A 17,132-nucleotide genomic window follows, 5' to 3' on the forward strand; every position below is an offset into this window, starting at 1 on the left:
TCGGAGGCCAGAGATAGCCTAACATTTGTACAAGGTAACCTGTAAGCTAGGAAGAGTAATGCGAGGGTTAGTTAAAACCAGGAGAGCATCCGTCCGCATAAAAATTTGCCTTTTAGTGTTTGCCCGCATAAGGGATACCAGCTATATCTGGATTATTGCAAAGGGCCACAGCGAGAGGCTCAAGAGGTAAAATAAAAAGTGCAAGGGACAATTAGCAACCCTCATACCCCAAAAAATTGTGAAGGGCGAGGAAAAATACCTAGTGTATTTGGCAGAGGCTGAAGGGGATCAATACAAAGCTTTAACCCAAGTAAGAAAAGCATCTCCAAACCGCAACAAGAGAATGTGTAGATCAGGTAATCCCAAGAGAGCGTGTCTAACGCCTTGTATATGTCTAAAGATAAAAGGAATCCTGGTATATTGCATTGGTGTAGAATAGGAATGAGGTGAATGGCTTTATGGATGGTATCCCCTGCCTGTCTCCCTGGGATAAAGCCCACCTGTATTCTGTGTATAAGGGCTTCAGAGATTTGATGGTCTGAGTAATCTCTTCTTCAGAAATGTCTTTGTTCAAATGATCATGGGCTGTCAAGGATAGAGAGGGAAGGTGTAGGTGACTGAAAAAGCTTTTAGCGTGTTGAAGGTGAACAAGCTCGGCTTCTCGTACAGAGAGGATAAGGAAGTTGTGAACCTTGCTGCGATCTTCAACGAGTTGGGGGTGGGACCATCTCCCCTTATGCAAAGTTAAACAGGTTTGTGTATATGACCCATCGAGGCCCATTTCTTAGCTAGCATGGGCCCAGATTTGTTAGCACTTGTGTAGAACTTATGTCTGGCCCAACATAAGGCATTTTCAGCCTGTGTGTTGGAAAGAAGATCAAGTTCGGCAGCTAGAGCATCCTGAGCTTTTGGGTTGGCCACAGTTGGTCACTAATTTCAGGCCATGTCTGCAGTAGCCAGGAGAGAGGTCAGTTTCTGCATCCTATGTTCTCTGGCACGCTTTCTGGAAGAGGCAATTTGGATCAAATGACCCCTGATAGTGGCCTTATGGGCCTCCCATAGTGAAATAGCCGAGGTCACAGAACTCACATTGTCAGTAAAATAAGATTGAATATATGCTGGTATCTGTGAACTGAATACCTGAGTAGTAATGAGGGATTCATTCAATCTCCATTGGTAAGTGGGCAAGGACAAGCCTGTGAAAAACCAGGACCAGAAAAACCAGGGGGTCATGATCTGACCATGATCTGACCATATGGGATGGAAAGCCTGCTCAGTAAAGATAAATGTTAGAGGTGGGTAAATACATGATCTATTCTACAGAAACTCTGATGTGGGTTTGAGTAAAAAGTATATTCCAAGAAACAGGATGGAGTCCATGCCAAACATCCACCAAGCCATAGGTCTGTAGAAGAGCGCACATATTGGTCTCCTGTAAGGTGTAAAATCGGATGACAAATTGGCGGCTATTGCCGGCAATGGCACCGCCCGATTCCCAAAAGTACTTCCTGCACTACTTTTGGTGATTTCTGGGGCGATTTCAATAGACATCTGTGCAGGAACCTGCACAGGTGTCTCTGAAATTGCTCCTGAAGTCGGACTGACATGCGGGTTTTAAATCGTGCGAGTTCAGCTGAACTCGAACAATTTCTAACCCGCAGTCAGTGTGAACCTAGGCTTAATGTCTTCTAGTTCGAGGATACTTAATAATAACTATGAGGCAGACAGACTGTGGGAGAGATTTTCTAATACTGAGGCACTCAGAAAGTGATTGGCTCCATGCACAGCTGCACCAGATTCTAACTTCAGCTTGTCCAATCAAAGTTCACCTTCTGCAACATGTTACACCCATATTCAGGGTGTAACATGTTACAAATGTACTGGCCCCCACACTCTCCTACTCCCCCCCCTCATTTTGGCGAGTGGGAGAAGTATTGACAGTCTCAATGAATTACCATGGCGCTGTCGTAGTTCATTGATTGTTCCAGTTAGTGTGAAACTGCCGAATGATGTAGGGGCAGACAGCTTACACTGGCAGTCTGCAGGAAACCTGCATTGCATCAGTTGTTGCAATGCTTTCCATGCTTAAAAAAAAAAATCATAAATTTTAATTTTAATTATTTTTTTTTACCTGCAAAAAATGTGCAAAAAAAAAAGGTGAATGTATCCTTTAAGCTGTCAGTTAAACCTGGTTTACTGTGCAGAGCTTCACCAGATTTTTCACTCTAAAGTTTTTGTAAACCGCCCCCCCCCCCCCCCCCCCATGTCTACAAGGATGAAGATATAATTATTATATATGTAACATTCTACTCATGCTTAGATAATATTTTTGGTATGTTGATATAACATTAATGGTATTGTCATCTCCACCCATGTTTTTGTTACATAACATCTCTTGTTTTACACAAATCAAGAATTTAAAAAAATAAATAAATACACTGTCACTACTTGTGGTGGTGTGTGTGTGTGTCTGCACAAAAAAAAAAAAAAAAAAAAAAAAAAACATGCTGCACCTATTCTTCCATGGTAAAAACAGTAATAATGTATCAGTAAGGGGACATTTATATATTCAAACAATAAATTAAATCCCTTTTGATTACTTTTATATACACATAAAAAAAATAATAATAAAAAAAGGAAAATTAGTTAAAAAAAAGAACATAACCACAATACTGAATAGTATTATAAAATAATCTTGACTGTAAATGTACATATTTTTAAACCCTAAAATGTTAGTTAAAAATAACATACATACAATATATATATATATATATATATATATATATATGACACAGTTGTGTATCTCAAAGCATGAGCCAGAAATAAGTTTATGATATAGTATACTGTAGCTTTAGTAATTGATGCTAGGTAAATAAGAAGTATGTAAAAAAGCATCTTGCTTGACATATCTTGTAACACACCCCCTGCAGGCAGGCATTGCAATGGCTGCATCATAGTGAGCATGAGTCAGCAAAGGAAGTACGCAGCAAGGTTACACAAGCTGAGGTTTGTTTTTAAAGCAACATCTCCTGCTAATGCAGAGGAGAATAGAAATTGCGTATGTACATCTTCTTTACAGAAAATATTACCTGGGTAATCACTACCTTGCTTCACTCTATATGTGAAGGGAAGTATACTAGTGGAACATGCATTTAACTGTTTCTTTCTATAAATTACTCCTTTACATTGGTCTTGGTTTCCCATTAGAATGGTGTGAACCCCTTATTACTCCACACATGGCCAAGCAACATCAACTAAACACTATTTAAAAATAATAGTAACCATTAGAATAGTCCTAGCAGGACTTGAGCTAAGTGACTGATTTCAGTGATTTATATATGAAACTGAAGTTAAAGAACCACTATTGATAAATTGCATTCTGATGGCTGTATGCACTTACAATTTACTATTCAGAGATTGGAAAAAAAAAGTTAGTGCAGTACACCTTTGATTAAATAGCACATTTATATTTACAGGTCTATAAATCCGAATTAAAAGATGTTGCATAAGAAAAAGATGGACAAGGACATTTGGGGCAGTTGGGAACTATGTTATCCTCACTTAGGCAGCCCTTTATAGACCACCTAACTGTAAAAGCATTCAGTGGAGTATATGATTTGAGGGCATGGTTACCCAATTCCTGATAATTAAACCTAATGTTAAAAACAGCACAACCCATAAAAGAATATCCAAAAAATAGGAGGGGAAAAAACAAACAAACAATGATCGAAGTAGATTACTGCTATATAAATCAGATCTGAGAAAAATGCTTAGGCTATGAGTTCTTGATGTCATTGTCATTCTTTGAACTGAATAAGCTACATGATTTTAGAAAAATAGTAAGCAATGTTACATAATGTATCTCTCATCCACGTCACTGTATAATGAAATGCCTGATCTCCCTGAGTCAAAGATTATGACAGAGGCACAGGACCTTGCCAGCAAACTTCCCATGGTCAGCAGAGCTGCACTCAAACCAATGCACACAGTTTATATACACATACGGGAAGTCTTACCTGCCAAAAGATTTGTCATTCTGATCAGCCATTCTTGTAATACAGGTGCTCTGTAAGACAGAACAGACAGGTGCTGGATCTTTTTTGCAGACTACACTGCATCTAAGCAATACAAGCCTTGTCTACGACTTGTCAAGAGTGTGCCTGGAGAATTTAGAATCCCTTTTGAGACTTACTTACTGGCTGGATCACCAGGTGAAAGGGAAAAAAAGCCTGCAATATATAATTAATGCAGTCACCACATTTAAGGATTAATAAGCAGCAATATATAACATTTTTGGTTTTAGTTAATATACTTTAAAGAGACAGTAAAGTCTGCTTGGTGACTTTTACCTACAGGTAAGCTTATAATAAAGCTTGCCTATAGATAAAATATTTCCTAAACTTGCACCGTCTAATGCTGCGTACACACGACCGTTTTTCCCGTCGGAATAAACTCCAAAGGTTTTTTCCGACGGAGTTCCGACAGAGTTCCACTGAAACTGTCTTGCATACACACGATCACACCAAAGTCCAATCATTAAGAACGTGGTGACGTACAACACCTTTGGCACTAGAAAAAGGAAGTTCAATAGCCAGTAGCCAAATAGTTTCCGTCTCATATTTGCTTCAGAGCATGCGTCGTTTTTGGTCCGTCAGAACAGCATACAGACGAGCAATTTTCCCGATGGGAATTGGTTCCATCGGAAATGTTTAAAACATGTTCTATTTCTAGGTCCGTCAGAATTTTCGTAAAAAAAAAAAAAAAAATCTGATGAGGAATACACACAATCGGAATATACAATGAAAGGCTTCTGTCTGACTTTTTTTCTGTCGGTCATTCCCCTTGTGTGTATGCGGCATCAGAGATATATGCATGTTTTGCAGCAGGTGACATCACTGGCACATGTGCATTGCACTCTGATTTGAGGGAATGTGGCGTCAATCCAGAGCTCTGTGCCGCAGCCATGATAACCGCATGCATGCGCTGGAGTGATGTAATAATGGCTAAGGCATTCAAATGGTGGGTACAGAGAGAAGCCCTATCAGCAGTGCCAGAGCACTACTGGAGGGCTTTGTTTAACAGGTAGGTCTTTCATAATGTGCTAGTATGCGATGTATTATGTCATCAAGTTTCAGGGAGACCAGGTTTTTTTGTAATTGTTTTTTAAGTTTCCAAGTGTTGCCATTTACAGTCAAACAGAGAAATGGAAAAATGCTGTATAATCAACATATAGCATACACAATGAAAATCTCTCAATTAAGTTTGCAAGCCACCAGACCTAGCAAAAACACAGTAGAAATGGTAAGGTAAAACAGATCATGTATGACGGTGACCTACAGTTGTTCATACATGTGCAACAAATAAAATGGTGATGTGAGAGACCAAGAGCGAAAACTCGTAAGCTTAAAACTGTGCAACCATTTGTTAACAGAATAATATATTATACAGAGAAGTAGGGTTTCCCGGTGGCTAGGTGTACCCATACTGGGAATCATGAAAGTGAGTCGGTGTATAACGGGATATTTGGATATCCAGAAAAAAAAAAATCACCACCCAGAGAGAGCCCATTAAATCAAGAAGGGGAGCAAATATGAAAAGAAAAGGGAGAAAAAGAAAAAGTAACAAGCAGTTGTGAATAGTAGGAGTAAGGGATTGACCATCCAATGTGCGGAAGAGGAGAGCTGAGGTTCAGCAAGAGGGATGGAGCCTCTCGCCCAGGGAATGTAACCAATCTCAAGGGTTCAGCCCAATTGCGAGACCCCCTGAAAATTTTGTTTTTTTTATTTGACTTTACTACCACTTTAAGGCTGGGTTCACACCTATGTGAATTTGATACGGCTACATTGCATCCAATTCGTATGACATTTTAAAATATGTTCATTTGAATGAGGCTGGTTCACAAATGTACATTGCATTCGTACTCCACAAAAATGTGTCAGTTTTCTGGGCATTGCAGTGCAAATTGAAAGCACATTATCTTCTATGGGAATGCATCTGATTCGCAGATGAGTTTTGTCGTGAACAGGCATTCTCCCCCCCTCCTCACTACACCGCCCCCTCTCCCTGCTCAGCTGATCCGCAGCTACAATGGAGAGGAACAGCTGTGCAGTTGCGTGCAACAATGCAGTTGCATTTGGCATGGTCTGTTCTTTCTACATGCAAAAAGAGGAGGCATTATAGTTACCTTTCCAGCAGCCCATGCCTTGGAATGTCACTGCTTCACTCCTTTGCAGTCACTGAAGATATTTGACTTGATGGATGTGCTCAATACCTACAGCAGCAGTGAAGCAGTGGCGTCCCTAACATGAGCTACATTAAAGGTAACTACAGCTTTTTTTACAGGGCTGCCAGGGGAAAGAGGTTGAATACCTGCACCCTGTGCTGCCAGAACCATTGCTTATGGCAGGGGGAAGCAGGTAGTGTGGAATACCTGCAGCATGTGAAGAGCAATGAAATGGTGGTGTTTCAAAAAACTACTGTGTTCACTATGAGGAGCAGGTATAGATACCTAGCAGTGTGGAAGACCTTCCTTGGCTAGAGAGCAGTAAAGCAGTGGCATTTCAGACGATTTCTGTCTCCAGTAGGAGGAGCAGGACCCGGAAGTGTGGAATACCTACAGGTAGCAGTGAGGAAGCAGTGAAGCAGTTCCAATACAGGAAACTGCTGTGGCAAGCAAGAGAAGCATGTATAGACAAACCAAAACACGTGGAATGTCTGCACTGGCTGGAGAGCAGTGAAGTTACAGAAAGTTATAGTGCCTCTTTATTTTACAGGGCTGGACTTTTTATATAAGCAGCCCTGTGGTGACAGCACTACTTTAAAGCGGAGTTCCAGCCACAAACATGTTTTTTTTTTTAAGCCAGCAGCTACAAACACTGTAGCTGCTGACTTTTCTGGTACAATGTTTTTATTGATATATAAAAAGGGGGAAACCAGATAACAAATTCCCACGCAGGGGATATGGATATGAAGCATAAGATAAGTAGCTGCTGACTTTTAATAAGGACACTTACCTGTCCAGGGAGCACACAATGTTGGCCCCCCAAGACCGATCCATCCATCGGACCAGATGCAGGCGCCGCCATTCTACCTAAGGGAAACCGGCAGTGGAGCATTGCGGCTTCACTCCCAGTTTCCTACTGCGCATTTGAGAGTCACGGGACGCTTTGTGAATGGCCAGCTTGTTTTCCGGGACACACACAGGCCCCAGAAAGGGGGGGCTCGCCGCACAAGAGGACATGACGTCCTGTGCTGTGGTCCGGCTGGAATGGAAGTAAACTTAGTACTTCAGAAAAGGTGAATTATAAGGAAAAATAGTTGGCCAAAAACTAGTGGTGGAGGGGTTGTCTTTCAATTAAGACAAAGTTCTATACGTGGGTGGAACTCCACTTTAAGCAAAATGTTAATTTCCAAGTACATGTTAACATAAAAAAAAAAAAAAAAATCGAAAACCATGGTTACCTTGGAACTAGAAACATCACATGAAGGCACAAAGTATGCAACCAGGATCACTGAACCAAGGGTTGTCAGTAACACCTCTGACCTGCTAATGTATATTCAGATTGCTAAACTATGAAATTCTGACAATGAAATAAATGTCAACTGAAGGAACCAATAGATAAACACAATAGGCTGTTTATGCTTTTCTTCTATTGTATGGCATTTGTGTGAACTTTATTAGCAGCATCCATCATCACTAGGACTAATGTATACAATTTGTTACAAAAGAAAACTTAGACTGTTGTCAGTAACAACTGTTTTTTAGTTTAGGCTTTCACTTAACATGTATTGGACTTAGCAAACTACATATGTGATGAACCAATACAAGTAGCAGCTTCACTTTTCTTTGCTTACATTTTTGTAAACTGTCCATCCCTGTATGTGATATAAAAGAGACAAGATACAAGCCATATAATGTTTTAAAAGAAAACAATGGGGGTTATTTACAAAAGGCAAATCCACTTTGCACTGAAAGTGCACTCAGAAGTGCAGTCGCTCTAAATCTAAGTGATAGATCTGAAATGAGTGGAAGCTCTACTGATTTTATCATCCAAAAATGTGAAAAATGTTGTTGTTTATTTTCCTTGGATGTCCCCCTCGGATCTACAGTGACTTTACTTCCAAGTGTACTTTCAGTGCAAAGTGGATTTTCCTTTAGTAAATAACCTCCATGTCTTTATCCAGAAAGCATTACCTTTTTAATGTTACCACAACAAAAAGTTATAAATCTGGTTATAAATCTTAATATAATGATATAGATAGATAGAGATAAATACATACATACAGTATCTCACAAAAGTGAGTACACCCCATCCCGTTTTTGTAAATATCACCAGCATCATGATGTCGTCATGGTGGAATGGAAGAGGACTCCAGTCGCAACCTGTGAAGTTCTGGTGAACTCCATACCCAAGAGGGTTAAGGCAGTGCTGGATAATAATGGTGGCCACACAAAATATTGACACTTTGGACCGAATTTGGACATTTTCACTTAGGAGTGTCAGCAGTGTAGACATTAATGGCTGTGTGAGTTATTTTGAGGGGACTGAAAATGTACATACAAGCTGTACACTCACTACTTTACATACTATATATAGAGATATATATATATATATATATATATATATATATATATATATATACATTTTTCTATCATCTTTATTACTAAGAAAACTGAAATTGTTTTGTAGACACCAATGTAAAATAAAAATACATCTTAAACATATTAAGTCTTAAAGAAAAAAAAAAAACTCTAATTGAAAAGCAGTCAATATCATTACATAAAACAATGTCTTCCACCAGAAATAAGTATTTCACCTGCCAGTGTCCCTATTATCCAATAAGATAAGCTGGTGCTGGATTCCCAACCCCATCCAATCCTGTTTTGAGATCGTTCTCTAAACAGAAGCAGAAGCGTAGTAAAGGATGTCATATGAAGGCTGTAATATTGTCAATCTAGTGATTTGTAATAGTTCCAAAGAAACAGGCAGGTAAACATGCTCTCAAGGCTACGTAAATGAAATTTGGTTCATTAATGCTAACCTGTACTGTTCATTTGTCTGCCTTCAAATTTGTGTTAACCCATGTGATGCTGCATGGAAACATAAACAACTCATAATACTGTGGAGCTTTCAATGTCCTGAACTTTTTCAGTGACATGCCTCTTTTATTGACATTGTTACCCCAGTTCCCCACAGGCTTCTGGGGCAATTAACTGCTGCTCCGCCATACTTAAAGAAATAAGAAACCGCAAAAATAAACAGCAATAAAATACCATATAACAAAAAGCAGTTATAACAATAACAGAAGATACAAATGAGCAGCAAAGTGTCACAAACCATTCTAGAAAGATAAGATTAATTATATACATCTTACGTGATTTGAGCTTCTCCGGGGGGACCGGGATGAGAATAAAACTATGCAGCTTGGCTCTTAAACTGTCTGTATTGCAAAAAACATCCACGTAGTTCACTAGTATGTTCCATAGAAAAAAGGGAAGTTAAGTTTTTAGGGAAAGGATTTACCCTTATAACATCTGCGTTGTCACAGTAGAAGTGACGCAGTTTTAAAAACCTCCGGGGTTCTAGTAACATGTCTCTAAAAGCAGCCAGACTCTCTAAATATCATATCGCTCACCCCTAATTGCTGCTGCGTAGGTTTGGGTAACTGTGTGACCTCCGTGTATGGGTGGAAGATTCCAGAATCGTAGTTAACCCATTTGTAAACCCCATTCGCAATTCCGAATATTGACGTTCTGTGCCCCCACTCCAAACACATCGCCATTTCACCTCTTCACCCTGTCGGATAAAAGAAAAATGCACAATTTTCCAGCTGATCACAGATAAAAGCATAGAAATTTGGAGATAAGGTATTGGTTTTCGAAAAGATGCAATGGTTATAGGAAAGCCCAGCCCACGATACTTCCATAGCTCTCTTTCCTGCTGTAGCAGCAGCAGTAGCTGGTTTTCAGAGACCTGTCGCCAGACAGTTTCTTCTCTATCTGTTCTGTGACGCAGCTAAAAATTCTCAGCTCTGCTCCCAGCGTCGCTTATCGGAACTGCATGGGAGAACTGCTTTCATAACACTGCAAAGACAGGATGACAAGGGTTCTTCAAAAATTAAACAACCTAGATTATTTTTTTGTAGTTGCAAGGAATAGAAATCTGTAAATTCACAGAAAACGGCAGAAAAAAATAGCTATATTAATTGTTCAAAACACATTCAAATCGTCTTTTAGTGCCATAACGATGCATTTAAAATATCACAACTTGTACACAAGACGAACAGTACTCTCCCCCAAATGTGTATCTGTAGTGAATGCTTTGTATATGTAATTTGAGATGCATTCTCAAAAATGTCAACCCAGGTAAAAGCTTACAAGGATAATACTAGTCGCAAACAAAGCACCACAGCGAAATGGTTTGCAACATTTTTTTTACAAATATCTGAAAAGTGTGGCATGCATTTATATTCACCCCCCTTCACTCTGATACCCCTAACTAAAATCTAGCTGGGGTTCCTCCAGAGGTTGCTAGGGGTTCCTTGAGCTGTGGCTGATGAACCACCTATTTGATGATGATGCCTACAAAGTTCAAGGTTCAGCACCACTTAGCAAAGCCAGCAGCATGACACCAAATATCTTTTTAGCTGTCTTTAAGGGTGGCATTCTAAACACCACTTTAAGGGGGGCATTCTTCCTATTGACCACTAATATAAGAAGCATTGTTCCTATTGAGCCCTGATGATTTGGTTTTAGTAAGGGTTCCTCAAGACATAAAAATTATTTTAGGGGTTCCTCTAGGGTTAAAAGGTTGAGAAAGCCTGATCTAGTGGAACCAATTGCCTTCAAAAGTCACCTAATTAGTAAATAGAGTCCATTTGTGTGTAATTTAATCTCAGTATAAATATAGATGTTCTGTGAAGTCCTCAGAGGCTTGTTAGAGAACCTTTAGTGAACAAACAGCATCATGAAGGCCAAGGAACACACCAGACAGGTCAGGGATAAAGTTATTGAGAAGTTTAAAGCAGAGTTAGGTTATAAAAAAAAAAAAACCCAAGCTTTGAACATCTCAAAAAGCACTGTTCAATTCATCATCCAAAAATGGAAAGAATTTAGCACAATTGAAAACCTACCAAGTCATGGCTGTCCACTTTAAACTGACAGGTAGGCAAGGAGAGCATTAATCAGAGCAGCCAAGAGGCCCATGGTAACTCTGGAGGAGCTGCAGAGATCCACAGCTCCGATGGGAGAATCTATCCACAGGACAACCACCCTGAATACACTATCCCCACTGTGAAATATGGTGGTGGCAGCATATTGGCATGTTGTGGGGATGCTTTTCTTTAGCAGGGTCAGGGTCAGAATTGATGGGAAGATGGATGGAGCCAAATACAGGGCAATTTGAAAAGAACCTGTTAGAGTCTGCAATAGACTTGAGACTGGGGTGGAGGTTTATCTTCCAGCAGGACAACAACCCTAAACATACAGCCAAAGCTACAATGGAATGGTTTAGATCAAAGCATATTCATGTGTTAGAATGGCCCAGTCAAAGTCCAGAACTAAATCCAATTGAGAATCGGTGGCAAGGCTCTCCATCCAATCTGACAGAGCTTGAGCTATTTTGCAAAGTAGAATGGGCAAAAAAGTCACACTCCTAGATGTACAAAGCTGGTAGAGACATACCAAAAAAGACTTGCAGCTGTAACTGCAGTGAAAGGTGGTTCTACAAAGTATTGACTCAGGGGAATACAATGAATACAAATGCACGCCACACTTTTTTTCACATATTTGTAAAAAAAATTGAAAACCATTTATCATTTTCCTTCCACTTCACAATTATGTGCCACTTTGGTCTATCAAATAAAATACCAATAATTGTCTTGATATACATTGCATTTATTATATTATATCTATGCTTACTCTCTGTACTTTCTCTATGTACCAAATAAAAATCGTTTGTAAACAAAAATACATTTCCATTTTTGGTTGTAAAATGACAAAATGTGGAAAATTCCAGAGGGTATGAATACTTTTTTCAAGGCACTGTAAGAACTCCAGAGGACCTAACCCTTCCTCACACATCTAAAACTATTATAAAACTATTAACCGCTTACAGACTGGGAGATTTGGCTGCTTAATGACCAGGCTATTTTTTGCGATACGGCACTTTAACTGACAATTGCAAGGTTGTACCCAAACAGAATTGGCGTCCTTTTTTCTCAAAAATAGAGCCTTCTTTTGGTGGTATTTGATCACCTATGCGTTTTTTTTATTTTTTGCACTATAAACAAAAAAAGAGCGACAATTTTGAAAGATTTTTTTTCACTTTTTGCTATAATAAATATCCCCAAAAGTGTTTTTAAAAACAAATTTCTTCATCAGTTTAGGCCGATATATATTCTTCTACATATTGTTGGTAAAACAAATTGCAATAAGCGTATATATTGATTGGTTTGCGCAAAAGTTATAGCGTCTACAAACTATGGGAAAGATTTATAGTATTTTAATTTATTTTTTTACTAGTAATGGCCCTGATCTGCGAATTGTAGCGGTACTGCGACGTTGCGGCAGACAGATCGTACTCTTTTGACACTTTTTTGGGACAATTGACATTTATACAGCAATCAGAGCTATAAAAATGCACTGGTTACTGTGTAAATGTCACTGGCAGGGAAGGGGTTAACACTAGGGGGCGATCAAAGGATTAAATGTGTTCCCTAGTTAGTGTTTCTAATTGAATGGGAATAGGACTGACTGGGGAAGGAGACATATCTACTTTCTTATCTGACCCAGATTCACAGCTCATACTTAGCCCTAAGCCAACTAGCATACACTAGAGGGTGTTACACTTTATACATGTATATATATATATAGTGTCCTAAAGGTACTTTTTCAATGTCCTTTACAAAAGAAAAAAAAAACGGTATAGTTAGGTGAAAACGTGTCTAAAAAAAAAAGTTTTTAGTTTTGATTTAAAAAAGTTTAACCACTTCAGCCCCCCCCCATGAGCAGGCCATTTTTTGCAACACGGCACTGCGTTACTTTAACTGACAGTTGCACGGGCGTGTGACACTGCACCCAAATAAAATGTATATTCTTTTTTTTCCACAAATAGAGCTTTCTTTTGGTGGTATTTGATCAAATCTGTAGTTTTTTATTTTCGCACTATATACAAAAAAAGACAGACTATGTGGAGACTATAGCAGAAGCCATCAGCAGCGGGATTACTGATTACTGAATGCATACCCCAACTGTCCCTCATTTGAAGGGAATGACGCTCTTTTGACCTAATTCCCTCTGTCCCTCTATCCCCCTCCATTGTCCCTCTTTTTTGTTTGATGTATAGATCTCTATAGAAAAATACTATTCAACTATTAAAAGTGTTAGGTGAATGTTTGGCTAAGACCCAAATTGGCAGGGCATTCAACCATTTGTTTGGCCTACCGAACATCCCACAATGCACTGCATGACGCACAGTGCATTCTAAGCCCCAATTGGCTGTAGCAAGGAAGGCTTTGCCCAATCAGGACACAGAGCACTGTCAGAGCCATGATTGGTGAAAGTCATGATGACTTTGCCCAATTATGGCTCAATGCTTATAGACCCACACCACACTATAAAAGGCTCCTTCTCAGAGGAGTCATTTGCAGTGTGATGTTGGTGTGGAGATAGAACAAGGCTCTTTTCATTGCTACAATGATTTAGTGTGCTATTGTGATTATTTTGTGAGTGTAGAGTGTTAGTGTAATGTGAATATAGTGATAGTGCAGTGTCACTGTAGTGCGACCTTCCTTTTTTACTTTAGTGTCAGTGGAATGAGTCATGGGAGTTTTACTGCAGTATATTAAAGTGTGTTGGTGTAGTGTGTCAAGGCAGTTTTACTGCAGTATATTGTAGTGTGTCAGTGCCCTTTTACTGCAGTATATTTTAGTGTGTCAGTGCACTTTTTTACTGCAGTATATAGAAGCGAGTCAGTGCACTTTTACTGTATTATATTGTAGTGCATCAGTGCACTTTTACTGCAGTATATTTTAGTGCATCAGTGAACTTTTTACTGCAGTATATTGTAGTGCATCAGTGGATTGCAGGGTTTTACACACCCTTTACATAACATAACCATAACCTAACAGTACATAACCTTTAGTGCTGTACACCCCGCTCTTTTTTTTTTTTTTGGTTGCTGTGCGTTATCTGTCAGCAGCATCATTTGAGGAGGCGGCAAGGATAGTGAGCCCTGACAATGCATGCGTTAGTGACACACTTCCTCTTGTGTTCCTGCTGGAGCAGACTCTGCGTGACATTATGGACTTGAGGCAGAACAGCAGGAGGAAGAGGAGGACTTTTTTTCCTCTCAAGGTCTGCTTTATGCAGACATCATTCTTGCGACATGGTAAGAAAAAAGACTGCGCTGGAAAAAAAAACTTAAATCTAACAAAGACTGCAAAACAACATGAGATACACACAAATGCAAATCGAAAAACAAAAATAGCTGCATTCTAAAACAAAACTTGGTGATACAGATATAATTAAATACTCTGTAAATATATATTCTGTAAATAAGAACTTATGAATAGAACACCAGTGAATCTAGTGAATGATCAATAATAGGAATAAATAAAAATAGAAAAAGGTGAAAAAGTCAGATGTTAATAAACAAATCTCAAATAAAAAATGTCTTTATCAGATTGGTACAGATAACGACTTGTGTTCAGTTCCAAAACCTTGTGACTTTTCTTGCAAAACAAATTGTGACTTTCTTTGTAAACCCACCACCGCAGAGATTGGTGCCGTGACGTGGCTCTGTGGCTCACGCATGCATTTACAAATGCGTGCGGACTAAACCCCTGTTTTTAATGCATACTGTTAGCCCACGTACACACGGTCGGAGATTTTGGCAACCAAATCCGTCGGATTTTGCTCGTCGGATTTAGTCCGACGGATTGTGCCCGAAACTGTTGCATACACACGGTCGGGCCAAGTTGTCTGATTTTGAGGTTGCCAAGAATGCGGTGACGTAAGCCGTGTATTGCAGGACTAGAAAAAGGAAGTTCAGCACCACGTCCGGCACCCTTTGGGCTTCTTCTGCTGATCTCGTGTTTTAGTAGAAGTTTGGTGAAAGACGATTCGCGCTTTTCAGATTAGTGATTCAGATCGCTACTGCTCTTCAGTTTGTGCTTGTCTTTGCGTATCTGATAATCAGTGCGTGCAGTCATTAAGTATTTGCTTCTTATTGTGAACTCTATCTTGGTATAGTACACTTTGAAAGGCATTTTTTATTGTCTGCTTGCTTCTGCTATTCAGGTCGTCCTTTCAGGCCTTGCTGTTTAGCGTTGCTTTCTGGTGTCCGTTCTGACCAGCCGACCGTTTTCCAAACATGTTTCATCTACGTACTCATCGTACAGTTTGTGCTGTGCAGGGGTTCTTACTTTGACATAAGCCAAAGGGCTTGTGTCAAAGTCAAAGTAAGAACCCCTGCACAGCACAAACTGTACGATGAGTACGTAGATGAATCATGTTTGGACGACCAAGAATTGGTTGCATCAGCGTCACCAGTTCTCCCACATGCCTTTGCTCCGTGAGATCCGCGAGAATAATCCTGATAATTTCTGGATTATTCTCAGGATGACGGACCCCGTTTTTCACTGTCTGCTGGCTTTGCTGTCCCCTTATATCACCAGGCAGGATACCTGCATGCAGCAAGCCATCACTCCGGAGCAGAGGCTCATCGCCACGTTGCGCTACTTGGTGACAGGGAGAAGCCTTCAGGACCTCAAGTTCTCTACAGGCATCTCCCCCCAGGCTCTGGGGATCATTATTCCAGAGACCTGTTCTGCCATCATTCAGCTGCTGCTGAAGGACTATATTGTGCTAAGTTTTAACCTTAAACATCACATTCTATGTATTTCATGATTGCTAATGTCTTGCATTTCTTTCCTCATTCCCTAATTACCATCATTGCAATATGCTCTAATTCATATGCTCTGCCCCTTTGTCCTCATGCGGATTTGCCTCACTAACTTCCCCACCATGCTCTTCTTGGCCCCTAAAACTATAGTCTAGTCACTTGACAATGTCGTTTGTCAGCTCCATAGTATTGCTTTCCCCTAAACACCCCCTAAGATCTCTACAAATGTGATGTGTGTGCTTCAATTCATGCAAAGTGACCTTTTTATTGTTTTTTGGAGTTGTGCCAAACTCATTAGGAACCCCCCTCTCCCCAACTGCTACCTCAGCTGATAGCAATCTTCTATCTGATGACTCGACCCAACCCAATACACACTCTAAATACCTTTTTCATGATAGCATTTATGGAACAATTCACCAAAGCATGTAGTGTAAAGGCCTCAATACTTTCAAATGCTATTTTGATTATTTTAACACATTCATTTTCTTGCTATGTAATAGCAGAATGTCAAAATGTGCTTCCATTTTGTTATTATGACACTTCTTACCTGTCCGGTGGGCTGGCAATAGTGTAACTAAGGAGGGGCTTCACAAAGTATCACACATTATTTAGGCATTCAGCTCTCAATCAAGTGTAGAGGGTTACCTGTCCTAAACATCCCCCCTAATTTTTTTATCAAGGGCCCATCAGATGGGGGGGATGGGGGGGTTAGGACTCTCATAAGTGGACCTTATACTTTAGGCTTTAATTACTCAGTTAAAAAGATGTTATACTAATTTTGTCCAAAAATGTGGGTGTCTAATCTGCATGCAATGTTGATTTGTAAAATTACTAGTTTTTTTTCTTGTGTCACTACACAGTGTCCTTCAACGCAACAGGAATGGCAGACTGTGGCCTCCCACTTTGCCATTTTTTTTAAAGTTGTGCCTTTTTCAGCAACAGTGCAAACCCAAGTTCAGAGTGAGATGAGGGGACAGTCTCTTCTTCAGCTAATCTTATTATGTTGTGGGTCTGCTACACACACACGCCTTCTTTTTGTTAACTAATGTGTAGTGCATTACTGATCTAAATCATGCTCATTTTCAGCACCATGGCAGGAAAATGGCATGATTGTCCAAATTTACACCTCACTGTGGGTGCTTTTTACTAAAGGCACATCCACTATGCACTACAAGTGCACTGCAAAAGTACACCTGAAACTGCACTTGGAGTGCAAAGTGGAGTTGC

At 39.8% G+C, this 17,132-nt stretch overlaps 1 long non-coding RNA gene across 3 annotated transcripts in view; it reads right to left on the reverse strand.

Annotated features, from left to right (window-relative positions):
* LOC143982469 (uncharacterized) overlaps positions 1–17,132 on the reverse strand; it is a 110,954-nt gene that overhangs the window by 23,848 nt on the left and 69,974 nt on the right. For 2 of the 3 annotated variants that reach the window (XR_013274460.1, XR_013274459.1), the window contains one exon: positions 7,636–10,084. This is a non-coding gene — a long non-coding RNA (uncharacterized LOC143982469). Of the gene's footprint in view, positions 1–4,016; positions 4,067–7,635; positions 10,085–17,132 lie in introns of those variants that run through there. The other variant, XR_013274461.1, reaches the window with a different exon arrangement.

The sequence above is a fragment of the Lithobates pipiens genome, unplaced genomic scaffold (genome assembly GCF_037356315.1).
Source record: "Lithobates pipiens isolate NorthernLeopardFrog02 unplaced genomic scaffold, aLitPip1_a1.2 Scaffold_16, whole genome shotgun sequence".
NCBI classification, from domain to species: domain Eukaryota; kingdom Metazoa; phylum Chordata; class Amphibia; order Anura; family Ranidae; genus Lithobates; species Lithobates pipiens.